The sequence below is a fragment of the Schistocerca piceifrons genome, chromosome 9, assembly GCF_021461385.2.
Source record: "Schistocerca piceifrons isolate TAMUIC-IGC-003096 chromosome 9, iqSchPice1.1, whole genome shotgun sequence".
Lineage (NCBI taxonomy): Eukaryota > Metazoa > Arthropoda > Insecta > Orthoptera > Acrididae > Schistocerca > Schistocerca piceifrons.
Genome location: NC_060146.1, coordinates 100,608,109 through 100,624,082, shown reverse-complemented (window position 1 = coordinate 100,624,082; position 15,974 = coordinate 100,608,109). Strand labels below are relative to the sequence as shown.

The 15,974-nt window shown below is 40.3% G+C and overlaps 1 protein-coding gene across 1 annotated transcript in view; it reads right to left on the bottom strand.

Moving 5' to 3' along the window:
* LOC124717121 (serine/threonine-protein phosphatase 6 regulatory ankyrin repeat subunit A-like) overlaps positions 1–15,974 on the bottom strand; it is a 121,294-nt gene that overhangs the window by 99,227 nt on the left and 6,093 nt on the right. The window lies entirely within an intron of this gene.

Genomic DNA, 15,974 nt, shown 5'->3' with positions numbered 1-15,974 from the left:
TATATAAAATGTAGACGCAATGGCAAGGAAAGCGTTTCTGAAAGTATTTGTATGGAGTGTATCCATTTGTGGAAGTGAAACATGGATGATAAATAGTTTAGACAAGAAGAGAATAGAAACTTTCAAAATGTGGTGCTACAGAAGAATGCTGAAGATTAGATTATTGATTATTATTATTATTAGATTATCGAGTATTGATTTAACTGTCAGGAAGTCGTTTCTGAAAGTATTTGTATGGAGTGTATCCATTTGTGGAAGTGAAACATGGATGATAAATAGTTTAGACAAGAAGAGAATAGAAACTTTCAAAATGTGGTGCTACAGAAGAATGCTGAAGATTAGATGGGTAGATCACATAACTAATGAGGAGGTATTGAATAGAATTGGGGAGAAGAAGAGTTTGTGGCACAACTTGACTAGAAGAAGGGATCGGTTTGTAGGGCATATTCTGAGGCATCAAGGGATCACCAATTTAGTATTGGAGGGCAGCGTGGTGGGTAAAAATCGTAGAGGGAGACCAAGAGGAATACACTAAATAGATTCAGAAGGATGTAGGTTACAGTAGGTACTGGGGGATGAAGAAGCTTGCACAGGATAGAGTAGCATGGAGAGCTGCATCAAACCAGTCTCAGGACTGAAGACCACAACAACAACAACATAACTCTGATGATTATAAAATAGTCACACGTTGACTGTGTAACTGAGCAAGAGTTGTAACGTCAGAACTGTAGAGATTAGATGCCCACTTTGATGAGGAGACTGTTTATGCCATAGACAGGTTTTCGAGGAGCTGTTAGATGTGGTAGCTACAGATTACACGCACACAGATGCGCACAATTTGAGATGGTGTGTGAATCCATTGAAAACATGTTTGCAACGGAATAGGGTCTGTCTTGTGGTGACAGACAGAGTACCACAGATGGCTGGGAATCATGAAGGTTTTGCATCTCGTGTCACACTTATTCAGGGCATTGTGTCTTATGGCTGAAAAAGACTTCAGTGGATAGCACATGATTTTTATGACATTCTGATTGGGAAACAGAAGGCTTACACAAAGTACTCAATTCACATTCATAAAACATACACTGGCACATTAAGCAAAAAATTGAAAATCCAGGATGGAGTGTAACAATATTATGAAAAGGAAAGTTGCCACTCACCATATAGCGGACATGCTGAGTCACAGACAGGCATATATAAAGCTTTCGGCCAGTAAGGCATTCCTCAACACACACACACACACACACACACACACACACACACACACACACACACGACTGCACTCTCATGCAATTGGAACCACACTGTGAGCAGCAGCACCAGTGCATGATGGGAGTGGCAACAGGGTGGGGGTGGGGGTGGGGGTGGGGGTGGGGTGGGGTGGGGTGGGGTGGGGGAGGGGAGGGATAATAGGGTAGGGGTGGTGGACAGTAAAATGCTGCAGGTTAGACAGAGGGCAGGGGAGATGTGGGGAGGCAGTGGGGGGTATTAGAAAAGGAGAAAAGTAAAAATACTTGATGTGATGGTGGAATGAGGGCTGTGCAGTGCTGGAATGGGAACAGGGAAGGGGCTGGATGGGTGAGGATAGTGACTAACAAAGGTTGAGGCCAGGAGTGTTACGGGAAAGTAGGTCATTGCAGGGAAAGTCCCCACCTGCGCAATTCAGAAAAGCTGGTGTTGGTACGAAGGGTCCATACGACACTGAAATGAAGGATGTCATGTTTGGCAGCACGCTCAGCGACAGGGTGGCCCACTTGTTTCTCGGCCACATTTTGTCGGTGGCTGGCCATTCATGTGGACAGACTGCTTGTAGGTTGTCATGCCCACACAGAATGCAGCACTTGGGTTACAGCTTAGGTTGTAGATCATACGACTGGTTTCACAGATAGCCCCGAATTTGATGGGATAGGTGACGTTAGTGACTGGACTGGAGTAGTGGTGGTGGGAGGATGAATGGGACAGGTCTTGCATCTAGGTCTGTTACAGGGTACGAGCCATGAAGCAAGGGGTTGGGAGCAGGGGTTGTGTAGGGATGGACGAGTATATTGTGTAGGGATGGGATGGGAAGGACAGTGGGCACAACATTTCTCATTTCAGGGCACGACAAGAGGTAGTTGAAATACTGGCGGAGACTGTAGTTCAGTTGCTCCACATGTGGGTGGTACTGAGATATGAGGGAAATGCTGCTCTGTGACCGGACAGTGGGACTTACGGAGATGGTGGGAAACTGGAAAGATAAGGCAAGGGAGATTTGTTTTTTTACAAGGTTGAGAGGATAATTACGGTCTGTGAAGACCCTCGGTATATTTGGAGAGGAACCACTCGTCAGTACAGGTGCAATGACCACAGGTGGCTAGGCTGCATGGAAGAGACTTCTTGACATGGAATGGGTGGCAGCTGTCTAAGTGGAGGTATTGCTGGTGGTTAGTAGGTTTGATTTGGACAGAGGTAGGCATCTTTGGGGTGGAGGTCACATGTTGCGTTGAGTAGGACCATGTGCAGCAAATGGGGGAGAAGTTGTTGAGGTTCTGGTGGTATGTGGGTAGGGTGTCCTCGCCCTTGATCCAGATCGCAAAGCTGTCATCAATGAATCTGAAGCAGATGAGGGGTTTAGGATTCTGGGTTTTTAGGAAGGATTCCTCTATATGACCCATGAATAGGTTGGCATAGGATGGTGCCATGTGGGTGCCCATAGCTGTAACCCGGATTTGCTTTTAGCTAATGCTTTCAAAGGATAATTAACTGTGGGTGAGGATATAGTTGGTCACAGCAACTAGGAAAGAGGTTGTTGGTTTGGAATCTGTCGAGCACTGGGAAAGGTAGTGTTCAATAGCAGTAAGGCCATGGGCATTAGGGATTTTAGTGTAAAGGGAAGTGGCATCAGTAGTGACAAGCAGGTCACCGTGTGGTATACGGACAGGAACTGTGGAGAGTCGGTGGAGGAAATGGTTGGTATCTTTTATATAGGAAGATAGGTTCTGGGTAATTGGTTGAAGGTGTTGGTCTAAGAGAGTAGAGATTCTCTCAGTGGGGGCAGAGCCACATTGGGGCATCCGGGCGGTTGGGTTTATGGACTTAGGAAGCATGTAGAAGGTAGGAGTGCGAGAAATGGTAGGTGAGCAGAGGTGGACTCCAGGGAGAGGTTCTGGGATGGACCGAAGATTCTGAGGAGTGACTGGAGATCCTGCTAAATTTCTGGAAGGGGGTCACTGTGGCAAGGTTTGTATGTGGGAGTATCTGACAGCTGGTGGAGTTGTTCTGCCAGGTAATCCTTGTGATTCAAAACAGCAATGGTGGAGCCTTTGTCCACAGTTAGGATTATGTCGGGATCAGTTTTTAGATGGTGGACTGTGGTTCTTTCTGCAGATGTAAGGATAGCCTGCATCTTGAGGGATTTGGGGAATGATGGAGGGCAAGGTTTGAAGTTAAGAAATTCTGGAAAGTTAACAGGGGGTGATTTGTGGGTAGGGGGGTGGATCACGGTTGGATGGAGGAATGAACTGAGTTAGGCAGGGTTCGACACTGGTCTTTGGTTGAGTCTGATTGGTAGGGTTGGTGGTGACAAAGTGTTTCCACTGTAGGGACCAGAGGAGGAGATAAGGTCTTTAACAAGTCCTGCATCATTAAATTTGGGTATGGGGCAAAAGGTGAGGCCTTTGGAAAGGAGTGATATTTCTGTGGGGCTAAGGCTTTTGGAGGAAAGGTTCATGACTGTATTACAGGTCTATTTACATTCTTGATTCTGTGAGACGGTTGTTTTGAGGGTGGGGTATGTGTAGCAGGTCAGCTATGATGTGACGTGGGGGAGGTTTGGAGGTTGTTTTAGAGGTGGTGGACAGTGGTACTCCAAGGTGGGAGTAGGAAGTGAGCAGGGAGAAGAGTTTTTTGAGGTGGTGTTGTGCATGTTGCTCTAGTTCTTGGAGAGCATGAGTTTCAATGTGTGTTATGGGTTCCAGGAATTTGAGATTGCATAGCAAGAGAATTTTGTGGATGGAGAGAAGGTACTGCAAAGAGGTTTGGGCTTTGTTGATATGGTTTTGCAGCACTGCTATTCTCCTGCTTACAAATAATGTGCTAGCAGGACAAAACAACAAAAATTATCCTGCTGGTATACTGTGATTTTGCCAAAGGCTTTTATTGTGTGGATCAAAAATTCCACTTAGCAAACTAAAGCCTTATAGCATTAATAGCACCCTTTTTACCTATGGATAGAGTTTTACCTCCATAACAGACTAACTCACATGAGAATAACCTCATAATGTGGGAACATAACGTGCAGTGCCAAAGCGGTCAGTATGGGCCCAAATTTTGATTCTGACCTCAGAATGATCTTCCAATGTCTTTAAAGGGCAAATCAAAAGCCATAAAACTTGTTGACAACACAAGGAGACTAATCAATGGCCCACACTCAACCATAACACACACACAGTTAAATGACATCAAATAATGGAAAATCCAGGATGGAAGAATGATAATACCATGAAAAGGAAGACAGCTGCGAATGTATGGGAGTTAAATATAGACGGTAGGAAAATCAGAAAAGAAGGGAATCTAAGCATTTCAGATCCAATTCTACAGAAAAATGTTGAAAATTAGATGGACTGATAAGGTAAGGAACAAGAAAATTCTCTGGTAAATCTGCAAGGAGAGCAATATATGGAAAACACGGATAAGACAGGATAGGAAGGTAGGACATCTGTTAAGAAAACATGGAATAGCTTCCATGGTACTAGAGGGAGCTGTAGAAGGTAGAGAGGAAGGCAGAGATTGGGATACATCCACCAAATGATTGAGGACGCAGGTTGTAAGAGCTACTCTGAGATGAATAGGTTGGCACAGTAGAGGAATTCATGGTGGGCCAGGAGGCCTCTTACGGGGCAGGTCCGGCCACCTTGGTGCAGGTCTTATTACATTCGACGCCACATTGGGCAACCTGCATGCCAGATGGGGATGAAATGATGATGAAGAGAACAACACCCAGTCCCTGAGTGGAGAAAATCTGTGGCCCAGCTGGGAATCAAACCTGGGCCCCTTAGGATGGCAGTCCGTCATGCTGACCATTCAGCTATCAGGACAGACATAATGTACTATAAATAGGACTCAGTATTTATAGACGGGTAAAGTGCATATCTCAACCATCAGCTGTTTTTATTTCAAACCCAAATTCTACTGGTTTTGGTCTTTGAGCATCTTCATGGATGCTATCCAAAGATACATATAATTATCATGTAGTATGCAGGAAATGTTATCACTTTTTTAACAAAATAGTGCAAAATAACAAATACTTACAAGAGTTAAAATTATTTAAGTCACCATATTGCATTAGTCATTAATTGAAATGTCTAATGCATTTCATGAATATAAATGTATGACACATGACTGAAAGCAAACATCCAAATACAAATTGTATACAGAGCCGTCGTGAAGATAAGATCAGGACTGACTGACACAAAATATTGAGAAACTGGTCAAAGATCTTCAAAAGAATGTTTTTGTCATTTGGTATAATAATAATATTCTTTTAAAGATCTTCGACCAACTTCTCAATATTTTGTATAAGTCAGTCCTTCAAAGTCATGTGTCATATTTATATTCATGATACGCACTACACATTGTAAGTAATGACTAATGCAATATGACGGCTTAATTCATTTTAACCCTTTAAGTATTCATGTTATTCTGTACTTCTTTGTAAAAAACTGATAACATCTCCTGCATATTACATATAATTATTTGTATCTTTGGATAGCATCCGTGAAGATGTCCAAGACCGAAACTGGGAGAATTTGGGTTTAAAATAAAACCAGCTGATGGTTCAAATATGCATTTTATACATCACTTCCAAAAATGTTCAATTTATAGATGTACTTTTTTTGAAAAATACTGTTTTAATCAAGTAAATATTGTGCTACTAATAGTAGTTAAACAACAGCCGTATAATAAAAAGTATTGGACTTCTTACTAACTTATGTGATTGAACTTAGATGTCATAAGCATGAATAGCACTATGCAGCTGCATGGGGTAGCAGTCTGAGGAGTCTTGTCATGGTCCACACAGCTCCCCCCGTCAGAGGTTCGAGTCCCTGTGTGTGTGTGTGTGTGTGTGTGTGTGTGTGTGTGTGTGTGTGTGTGTGTGTGTGTTTTGTCCATGTCCATAGTGTAAGTTAGTTTAAGTTAGATTACGTAGTGTGTAAGCTTAGGGACCAATGACCTAAGCTGTTTGGCCTCATAAGATCTTACCACAAATTTACAATTTTTACACTATGCAGAACAGTGGTGATTCATTGTTAATGTTGTACACAGATGAAGTTTCTGTGTTGTCTTTGCCCCATATTACTTAAAACCTTGTCATATTCCACATCCCTGAACATTCTTTGATGGGATTTATGGAACCTGAGTAAATAAGTGAGTGAATGAATGAATGAAACTGATTGGGAACCCTCACCACTGAAAAAAAAGAATTAGGACAGAAGGGTTCTGAAATGCAAGAACTTAAGGCCTCTCAGTCACAGAAAGGGAAGTAAGTATATTTGAGAGGTATTACAGTGTTTGATGTACAGCTGGGAAATTTGCTCCAAAATCCAGCATTTTTCACAAAGCTGCAAGTCTGGCATCTTTGGAACGAATGCATGTGCATAATCCATTCATTGATCCTTATAACTTATGGCTGGCAGATAAGCACATTTCCAATAAAAGAGAATTATGTTGCTGGACCAGCATTACAAACAAATGCAGGGCAGCACCTGCACTCTTCCACACCAAGTTCATTGACATCTGTTTGACTTTATACCAACACCTCACCAATAAAAATATTTCGAGATAGACACACAGAAAATAAGCCTCATCAATCAATATCTCTGGAGCACAGTACAAAATGATACAATAGAACAAGGCTGGATTGCAGTACAGTATTGGATTATACATTTCTTGTAAAAAAAACCAATGAAGTGTATGGCAAGAAGTACTTATTGTACAACATATTTAAGTTGACATCTTACCAGAAATACCACTATCCTTTGTTTTACACTTATTGTACAGCAGTCGCAATTTCTTTAGAGGCACTATACCTACCTACCCAGTGCCATGACCACTATTTTTGTAAAGGAGCCAGTGGGTTGTTGTGTACGATGAAGGTGGTGTGGAGACATGGAAAACGGTTGGGTAGAGGTGTGGGGACAGTGGATTAATGGAGATGAGGCCAGGAACGTTATGGGAGTGAATAATGCGTTGCAAGGACTACTCCTGTCTGCATTTGTCAGGAAATGCTGGTGGTGAAGGGGAGGATTTAGACGTCTTGGGTTGTGAAGCAGTCAAACTCACCATGTTGTGCCACTGGGTGCTCAACTTTGTTCTTGGCTACAGCTTGGCAGTGGCCATTCATTCTTGTGGGCAGCTGGCTGGTTGTCATACCGACATAAGTACGGAAGCTGCACAGAGCTGATAAATGACATGGCTGCTTTCACAGGTGGCCCTGATAAGACAGGATTAGCCTGTGACAGGACTGGAGAAGAAAGTACTGGGTGGGTGGGTTGGGGAAGGTCGTGCACCTGAATTTTCTACACAGATATGACCCTTGTGGGAAGCGGCTGGGAGTGGGATTGGTGTAGAGATGGTTCAGGATGTCATGTAGGTTGGGTGGGTAATACAACACCACTTTAGAAGTGTTGCAAAGGATGTTGCATAGAACATCCCTCTTTTCCATACGACCAATGCTATAGTGTAGGATATAGTTCAGTTTTTTCAGTCCAGGATGATACTGGGTGACGAGGGGGTGCTCCTTCACATCTGATTCATGAGAGTGGTAGGGTATTAGAAATGTGTGAAGAAATGGCAGGGGAAATCTGATTGTGAACTATGTTTGGAAGGGTGCTGATGGGGGAAGGGGGGTGGGGGTGTAGTGCTGACTTAATGCTTCTGCTATCTGGTGAATGGTCTCCTTCACTCTCAAAGTATTTACATTCTGCCACAACTTCAATTACTAAATTTACATAACATTTAATTGTTCTACTTGGTTTAGTTTCTCTTTGTATTCATGTAACCAGCAGTGCTACAACTGCTTCATAGACACAGATAACAGTTTCAATGTCGATACCCTCAAAGAGGTCAGGTCTATTTACTGACATTAAATCAAATGTATAACGACTGTGAGTGGGCTTCCAAACTGGATAGTATTTTTCAGTGAAGGCATTTAGTAATGTTTCACGGAATGTCTTCAAATGCCCACCACTTACTATACTGTAATTATCACAACCAATTGTTAAATGATTAAAATCTTCTCTAGTGATGGCAGTTGTGATGCAGAACATGCATACTAGTGAGCTAAGATTTTCTCTGCAGTGTTCAGTTAGATCTGTGATTGATACAATGACCCAATCAGAAGGTTATACCTACCCTTGATAGAGTATGACCCAAAATGTCACAACCATCTTCAATTTGTGTCACTGTGGATTTGTTTTTCTTTCTCTACCACAACAAATAAACCATCTCCATTTCCTGTTAGTCTATCCATCCAATATACACTTTGATTTAGCCAAAAAATCTCCCTGCTCTCAGTTTTGGATTTTAGCTAGCTTTGTATATCTAGAATCCAACACGGATTCAGAAAATACCATTCTTGTTCAACACAGCTAGCTCTTTATTCCCATGAAGTAATGAGTGCTGTAGACAGGGGATCTCTGGTCGATTCTGTGTTCATGGATTTCTGAAAGGCTTTTGATACTGTTCCTCACAAGCGACTATTAATCAAATTGCGTGAATATGGAGTATCGTCTCAGTTGTGTCACAGGATTCCTGATTTCCTCTCAGAGAGGTCACAGTTCATAGTGATAGACAGTAAATCATCGAGCAGAACAGAAGTGATATCTGGCGTCCCGCAAAATAGTGTCATAGGCCCTCTGATGTTCCTGATTTACATAAATGATCTAGGTGATAATCTGAGCAGCCCCCTTAGATTGTTTGCAGATGACGCTGTAATTTACCGTCTAGTAAAATCATCAGACGATCAATTCCATCTACAAAATGATCTAGAGAGAATTTCTGTACGGTGCGAAGTGGCCATTGGCCCTAAACAAAGAAAAGTGTGAGGTCATCCACATGGGTACTAAAAGAAATCTGATAAATTTTGGGTATACGAAAAATTGCACAAATCTAAGGGCTGTCAATTCAACTAAATACCAAGGAATTACAATTACGAGCAACTTAAATTGGAAAGACCACATAGATAATATTGTGGGGAAGGCAAAACAAAGACTGCGCTTTGTTGGCAGTACACTTAGAAGATGCGACAAACCCACTAAAGAGACAGCCTTCATTACACTTGTCTGTCTCTGCTGGAATATTGCTGTGCGGTGTGGGATCCTTACCAGGTAGAATTACCGGAGGGTATTGAAAAGATGCACAGAAGGGCAGCTCATTTTGTGTTATCACGCAATAGGGGTGAGAGTGTCACTGATATAATACACGAGTTGGGGTGGCAGTCACTGAAACAACTTTCTCTTTTGAATGCGGAAATATTTTGTTGACACCCACCTACGTAGGGAGAAATGATCATCATAATAAAATAAGAGAAATCTGAGCTTGAACGGAAAGATTTAGGTGTTCCTTTTTTCCATGTGCCATTCGAGAGTGGAATGGTAGAGCAGTAGTATGAAAATGGTTCAATGAACTCTGCCAGGCATTTAAGTGTGAATTGCAGAGTAACCATGTAGGTGCAGATGTAGAGGAACTTCATTAATTTTTAGGATAGGTTAAAACTCTTTGACTTTGGCAGCTGTTTACTAGGCTTTTAATACCTCAACTCTGAGGGCATTAATACAGCCACCATTATGTGGACTGAATGAAGAGTTGCACAATTTAAAAAAAAGATCCTTGTGTGCACCCCACATTTTCAGCCACTTGGATATTAGCTTCTGATGTATAGTGCACTGCTAACCCGTTTAGAGGGACTCCCCAGTTCTGCATACTATGAAGTCATCATCTGCATAAATGAGATATGGTTACTTGACTGGAAATATTTGTCTGCAAAGGAAAACACTAGAGATTTCTTCATTGGTTGTCCCTCATCATCACAGAAGGATGTTCTCACTATCTTTTGAGTCACTGAAGTTAGTCAGGTATCATTATATATACAAAAATTACCCCTTTTAGACTGTAGCAGAACACTCCAATACTCCTAGAGGAAAAAATGTGCATGTCCTGTCTGCCAAAGTGTGCACACAGGTAGTTAAAGCAGGCTTGTTGGTTTACACTTTATGCTATCTATGAGGCCAACAACCTTACAGATTACAAATAACTTCAGCGTGTCTTGAGAAATATGCAAGTGTTCCAACAGTACTGGTTTTAATATAAATTGTATTATATAGTAGTATGATAAGTAAAGACTGTTATTTTACACAATTTACATCAAGTGAAATGAGTGAATGATTTTTTGTGTGTGTGTGTGTGTGTGTGTGTGTGTGTGTGTGTGTGTGTGTGTGTCTCAGAGCGGAAGAAATAACTTTTGGCTGAATTCATTTTGATCAAAATAACAATTTCAGCAGTGCAGAAGTTTCCAATGCCAAACAACAACAAAACAATGGAATGTTTGTCCTGTAAAACATTGCTGGGGTATTTGGACCTGTGATATGAAGCAGAGAAGTTTATCAAAGCAGCTCATAAATTTTACCAGGTGCACAGGGTTTGGTGTATATGAAAACTATGTCTACATCTATGTACATACTCTGCAAGCCACCATATGGTGCACTAGGGAGGGTACCTTGCAACACAACTCATCATTTTCTTTCCTGTTCCATTTGCAAATAGAGTGAGGGAAAACAACTGTCTATATGCCCCATATGAGCTCTAATTACACTTACCCTCCTAGTCCTTACACTAAATGTACATTAGTGGCAGTAGAATCTTTCTGCAGTCAACTTCAAATTCTGGCTCTCTAAATTTTCTCCACAGCGTTTTGAGGAAAAATGTCGCCTTCCAGCCAGGATTCCTGTTTGATTTCACAAAGCATGTCCGTCATACTTGTGTGTTGACTGAACATACTGGAAACAAATCTAATGGCTCACCTCTGAATTGCTTTGAGGTCTTCCTTTAATCCGAGCTGGTGGAGATCCTAGACAATCGTGCAGCACTAAAGAATGGAGATTAGCCGCACTTTCCAAAAATTCTCCCAAAATACCAAAGTCAACCATTAATTGTCCAAACTCTAAACAAGAAATGATTTATTTTTTTTAGTATTCTCCTTTTATAATGTTAGAATGTTAGACCTATATCTTCAACAGTGTGTTTTAAAACATCCTCTTATGGATGTTCCAAACATGCAGACAGCACTGATATCAGTGAGGAGGTGTCGCTACCAGGTCAACCAAAACTTTTCACTTCGTCATTTGACAACACACCAGGGATAATCTGTTTATATTGTTTTTGATGTGTAAAGTAATATGTCTACATGTTTTTTATCATTTTATCTGTATTAGTTTTTGTCTTATCTTTTAACAATGAGTAAAAGAAAGTGTGTTTTAATGTTAACCTGCAAGAAGAATTCAAATGACTTTAACAATGAACTTGTTTACTGCACACTATGAATCGGAGCATTTTCTATTGTACGTAAAAGAAAGGAAGATATGAAAGACCGTGCAGAAACAGCTAAACACAGGAGTAATCTTAAATGAACTGTGACAGGAGTCTGAACAACAAGGCATGTATTAAAACTCAATACTGCATTGATACTGGCTAGTTACTAGCCAAAATCTAAATTTGCTTTAATAAGGCCAGTAAGGAAAGAATGACTGACTGCTGCGCTCCATCATTTTAAAATGTGATAGAAGTGCTATTAATGTGAGTGCTTCACCAAATGTAACAGTTTTTATTTTGAGGCAAAGAGGAGCATAACAGTGATCTGGGATGCGGTGCTAAAGTGGTTTCATTTTCATACCAAACTGTTAGGCACAAACTCAGTTTTAAAACATCATCAGACTGCACATCTAAACTGATTAAACAGTTCGTCTGCTACATCCAAAACCAAGACAGTTATTGTTATGTCCAGTGAAAAGTACAACTGAATAAATAAAGTTTAATGTTTCAGTAAGCTGTTAAGATTAAAGCAATTTCAAAAGTATGTCCTGGGTAGGACCCAAAAAAGTATGGTAAGCCTAAAAATTACTCTGGTGTGATTACAGAGTAGGTTGCATAATCTGTAGCTCTAAACTTACTACTATCACTGAAAAGTGGAACAGAGAAACATTTACATCAGAAATACGTCCATATTATGGTGTATCACACCAAAAACAAATCAATCTTTGTACAAAACAGGAGTTTTGAAGTAGCAGCTTCCTTTCTAATTTACAAGATGAAATTTAGCTAGCACATTCCCGAGTAGTGGTAATCTGTGTAGTCATAGTTTATTTTTAATACAGTAACAGATTAAATTTCTGTGGTTTGTTTTTCTTTTATTACTGTAAATCTTGACTTGCTCAACAAGCCTGATTTTTTTAATTTGAAAAATTTTGTATTCTTGTGGAAAATGTGCAGCAAAACAAAATGTGTGTTTTGAATGCAAGGTAACAGATCATTGTGTGAATATCGATCATAAGTAGAAAATAAGATTACATACAAAATTTGATGAAGATTTAGACTGAATACTTGAGGATTGCACATACTACTTCACAATACTAACAGTTGAGATATATCTGAAACATGATCATGTCAATTTACAGACTGCCACCCAAACCTCATCACAAAAGGACTCACATTTGCCAAACAAAGAAGGATTGAATCACATGTTTATTTCCCTTGATGTCAGTTTCTATCAGTTTTTACTTTAATCTGTAAATAATTCTTGAAATATTTTCCAACCATGAGTTATTAAACTGACAGTTCAGTAATTTTCACAGACGTCATCTCTGGAACTAGAATTAATACGTTATCATTGAATTCTGATGGTATTTTGCCTGTCTCATATATTTTGCACATCAAATGGAATGTTTGTCATGGCTGGCAGTCCTAAACGTCTCCATGGTTCTGATGGAATGTCTTCTACTCCAGGAACCTCAGTTAGGTCTCTCAGTGCTATGTCAAATGTTTCCTTTTGCAGTGTTTTAACACCCACCTCATCTTCATCTTACCGTTCTATAATATTGCCTTCAAAATCATTTCCACTGTATAGCCCTTTCATATATTCCTCTCACCTTCCTAACTAAGTACTGGCTCGTCATCTGAGGTCCCAATATTCACAGAGCTACTTTTTTTTTGCTAGAAGTATCTAAGTTTGCATTTCCAGCCATTCTTGCTTTGTGATTTTGCACATCCTGTCAATCTCATTTTTTAGATGCCAGTATTTCCTTCTGGTAGTTCCATTTGCTGCAATTCTGTACTTTCCTATTTTGTCATTAAACTCAATATGTCATGTGTTATCCAAGAATTTCTAATGGGTTTGATTCTTTCCTTATTCAGTCCTCTGCTGCCTTTACTATTTAATTTCTGAAGGCTACTCATACATCTTACATGGTATTCCTTACCCATTTAAGACAACTGTTGCCTAATGCTTCTTTTTAAACTGTCAGCAGCTTCTGGTTCTCACAATTAATCCAGGTTCCAGCTCATTTATTTCCTACTTTTCCACAATTTCTTCAGTTTTAATCTGCAGTTCATAACCAACAAATTATGACTAGATTCCACATCTGCTACTGGAGATGTTCTGCAGTTTAAAATCTGGTTTCAAAATCTCTCAGCGATGTAGCAACCAAGCCACATAATCAATTGCTGATGCATTGCCTCTACATGGGCATAACACAGTAGCGATCAGTGAGACATTTATGTTTAACGCAGACCATGAATGTAAACAAGGGCAAATGGTGGGGCATGACAGTGGCAAAAAGGGGCGATCATGTATGGCCATGCCCATGGCCATACAGTGTGTGAAATTGATGGATTTGTTGGTGTTTTTTGTGGACTCTTTCACATATTTACAAGCAGTGGTGTAACATGTGGCCACGAAACAGGAAGTTAGAATCGCGGTTGGAGAAAGATCCTGACAGAGGGACTGGAGGCGCATTCCAAAATTGACAGGAATTGCTGCAGGCAGTAAATGAAGGTCCATCCCAACATGTCAGAGAGAGAACATTGCAACATGTAATATTTTGAGTCCATCACTTTGCACGATGCCATTGCTCACATAAGTACGTAAAGAGAACAACAGCTAAGTTCATCCAGATGAAAGAATATGTGAGTGGTTTCCTGAACACTCCCCTAAATTTCAACTGCCCTTCAAAATCACCTGTCTTGAACCCCATAGAAAAACTGTGGGACATGTTAGGACAGAGGGTAAAATGCCAACATTACCACCTTGAAGTTTGGTGGAGTTGTGCAATCGAATCCTCATACATACCTGCACAACCCTGTAAACTCACTTCCTACCCAAATCCATGTGGTTATCAAGTCCAGGGTTGGAATCACATGGTATTGTAAAAATCGTGTAACAGATTCCCTAGGGGTGACTAATATTTTTGTCCAGTGAGGTTACTATATAGGTGTTGTTTATCTGATTTTGGTAGCTTGGCATTTACTTGATTATAAAGATACTTTTTGAAGAAAATATTTACCAACATCTGTATGTACTAAGTCCCATTTTCAGTATATTATTACTTGTCATGTAACTTTACACTGAACACTAAGTTGTCGTGCCACTAACAGAACTTTTCAATCTCTGAATCTAAGTATGCAGATAATATACAGAAAGAATGGATAATGAAACATTTTTTTTATATTTTCTTTTGAATTGATAGGAATTCCCAATGTCTTGTTTGATGTTGGATGCACCAGAGTACATAGCCACACTGGACCCTAGACAAGGAGGCAAAGTCCACATGAAAATAATTTTTGTGCCTTGTGTTGTAATTGTGTACATCACAGTTCTCCTGCAACTTCTGACAAAGGGTCAAGTTCCAATTCTACCACACCACCTGCAAATCTAAATATCAACCTTGACTTCTGCCCCCCCTCCCCCTCTCCCCTACCAGCCCAGAATTTTACTAGCAATTAGTAAGTTAAGAACAAAATTTTTAACAGGTATGGATGAGATTCAGGATTAATTAAAAACACAGGAGGTCTTATTGTGGTACCATCAGACCATCTTCTTAACAGTTTATTTACAAATGGAATTTTTCCTTTGTGCTTATAGATAGTGAAGCTCAAGCCACTGTTCAAAACAGGTAAGACAGAAGATTTAGCCAATAGATCTTTCAGAAAAGATCAACATGTTGTCCAAAGCCCAACACGGTTTTCTGAAAGCTGATCAACAGGGCAGCGATATTTGAATTTCGCATTGAAGTACTCCAAAAACATGATAATGCGGAAAAAATAACTGGTGTATGCCTTGATCTGTTGAAGACAATTGACATAAAAGACTAAATAGGGAGAAGTCATGGTAGAGGTTTAGGCCAACTGCTACAGGAAAAGCTAGGCATAGAATATGACATCCCAAGCATCATGAAACCTAGTGCCAAGCTTAGCCAGGTGATAGAACATAGGGATCTTGTAAAGAGACTTTGATGGCAGGACACAGCCTGGCTAACAACGCAGAATATAGCATTACAGGTGACCTGGGGAAAACAGCAGCAACAACACCATACACTTGTGTGGGGTCGAAGTTTTGTAGCAGCACAACCAGCCATGGGTTAATGCAGCTGTTAGCTGTGTGGAGAAAGAGATAGACTTGCATCATTTTTGTGTAGAGTTAACATGGAAAAAGGAGGAGTTGCAACATATGTAAAAGTTTGACACAATGTCAAATATATTGAAACAAATATTTTTGTTTTGATCAGAATCTAGAAGCACACGTTTTGTGTGTTACTGCAGAAGACACCTCTAATAATTTTTACAGTCTACAGATCCCCTCTACATAACTTTCAGCTATTTATGAAAAATCTAGATGCATTATTGAGCTACATGTCTGACAAGAAAAAAACAGTTACTAGTTACTGGAG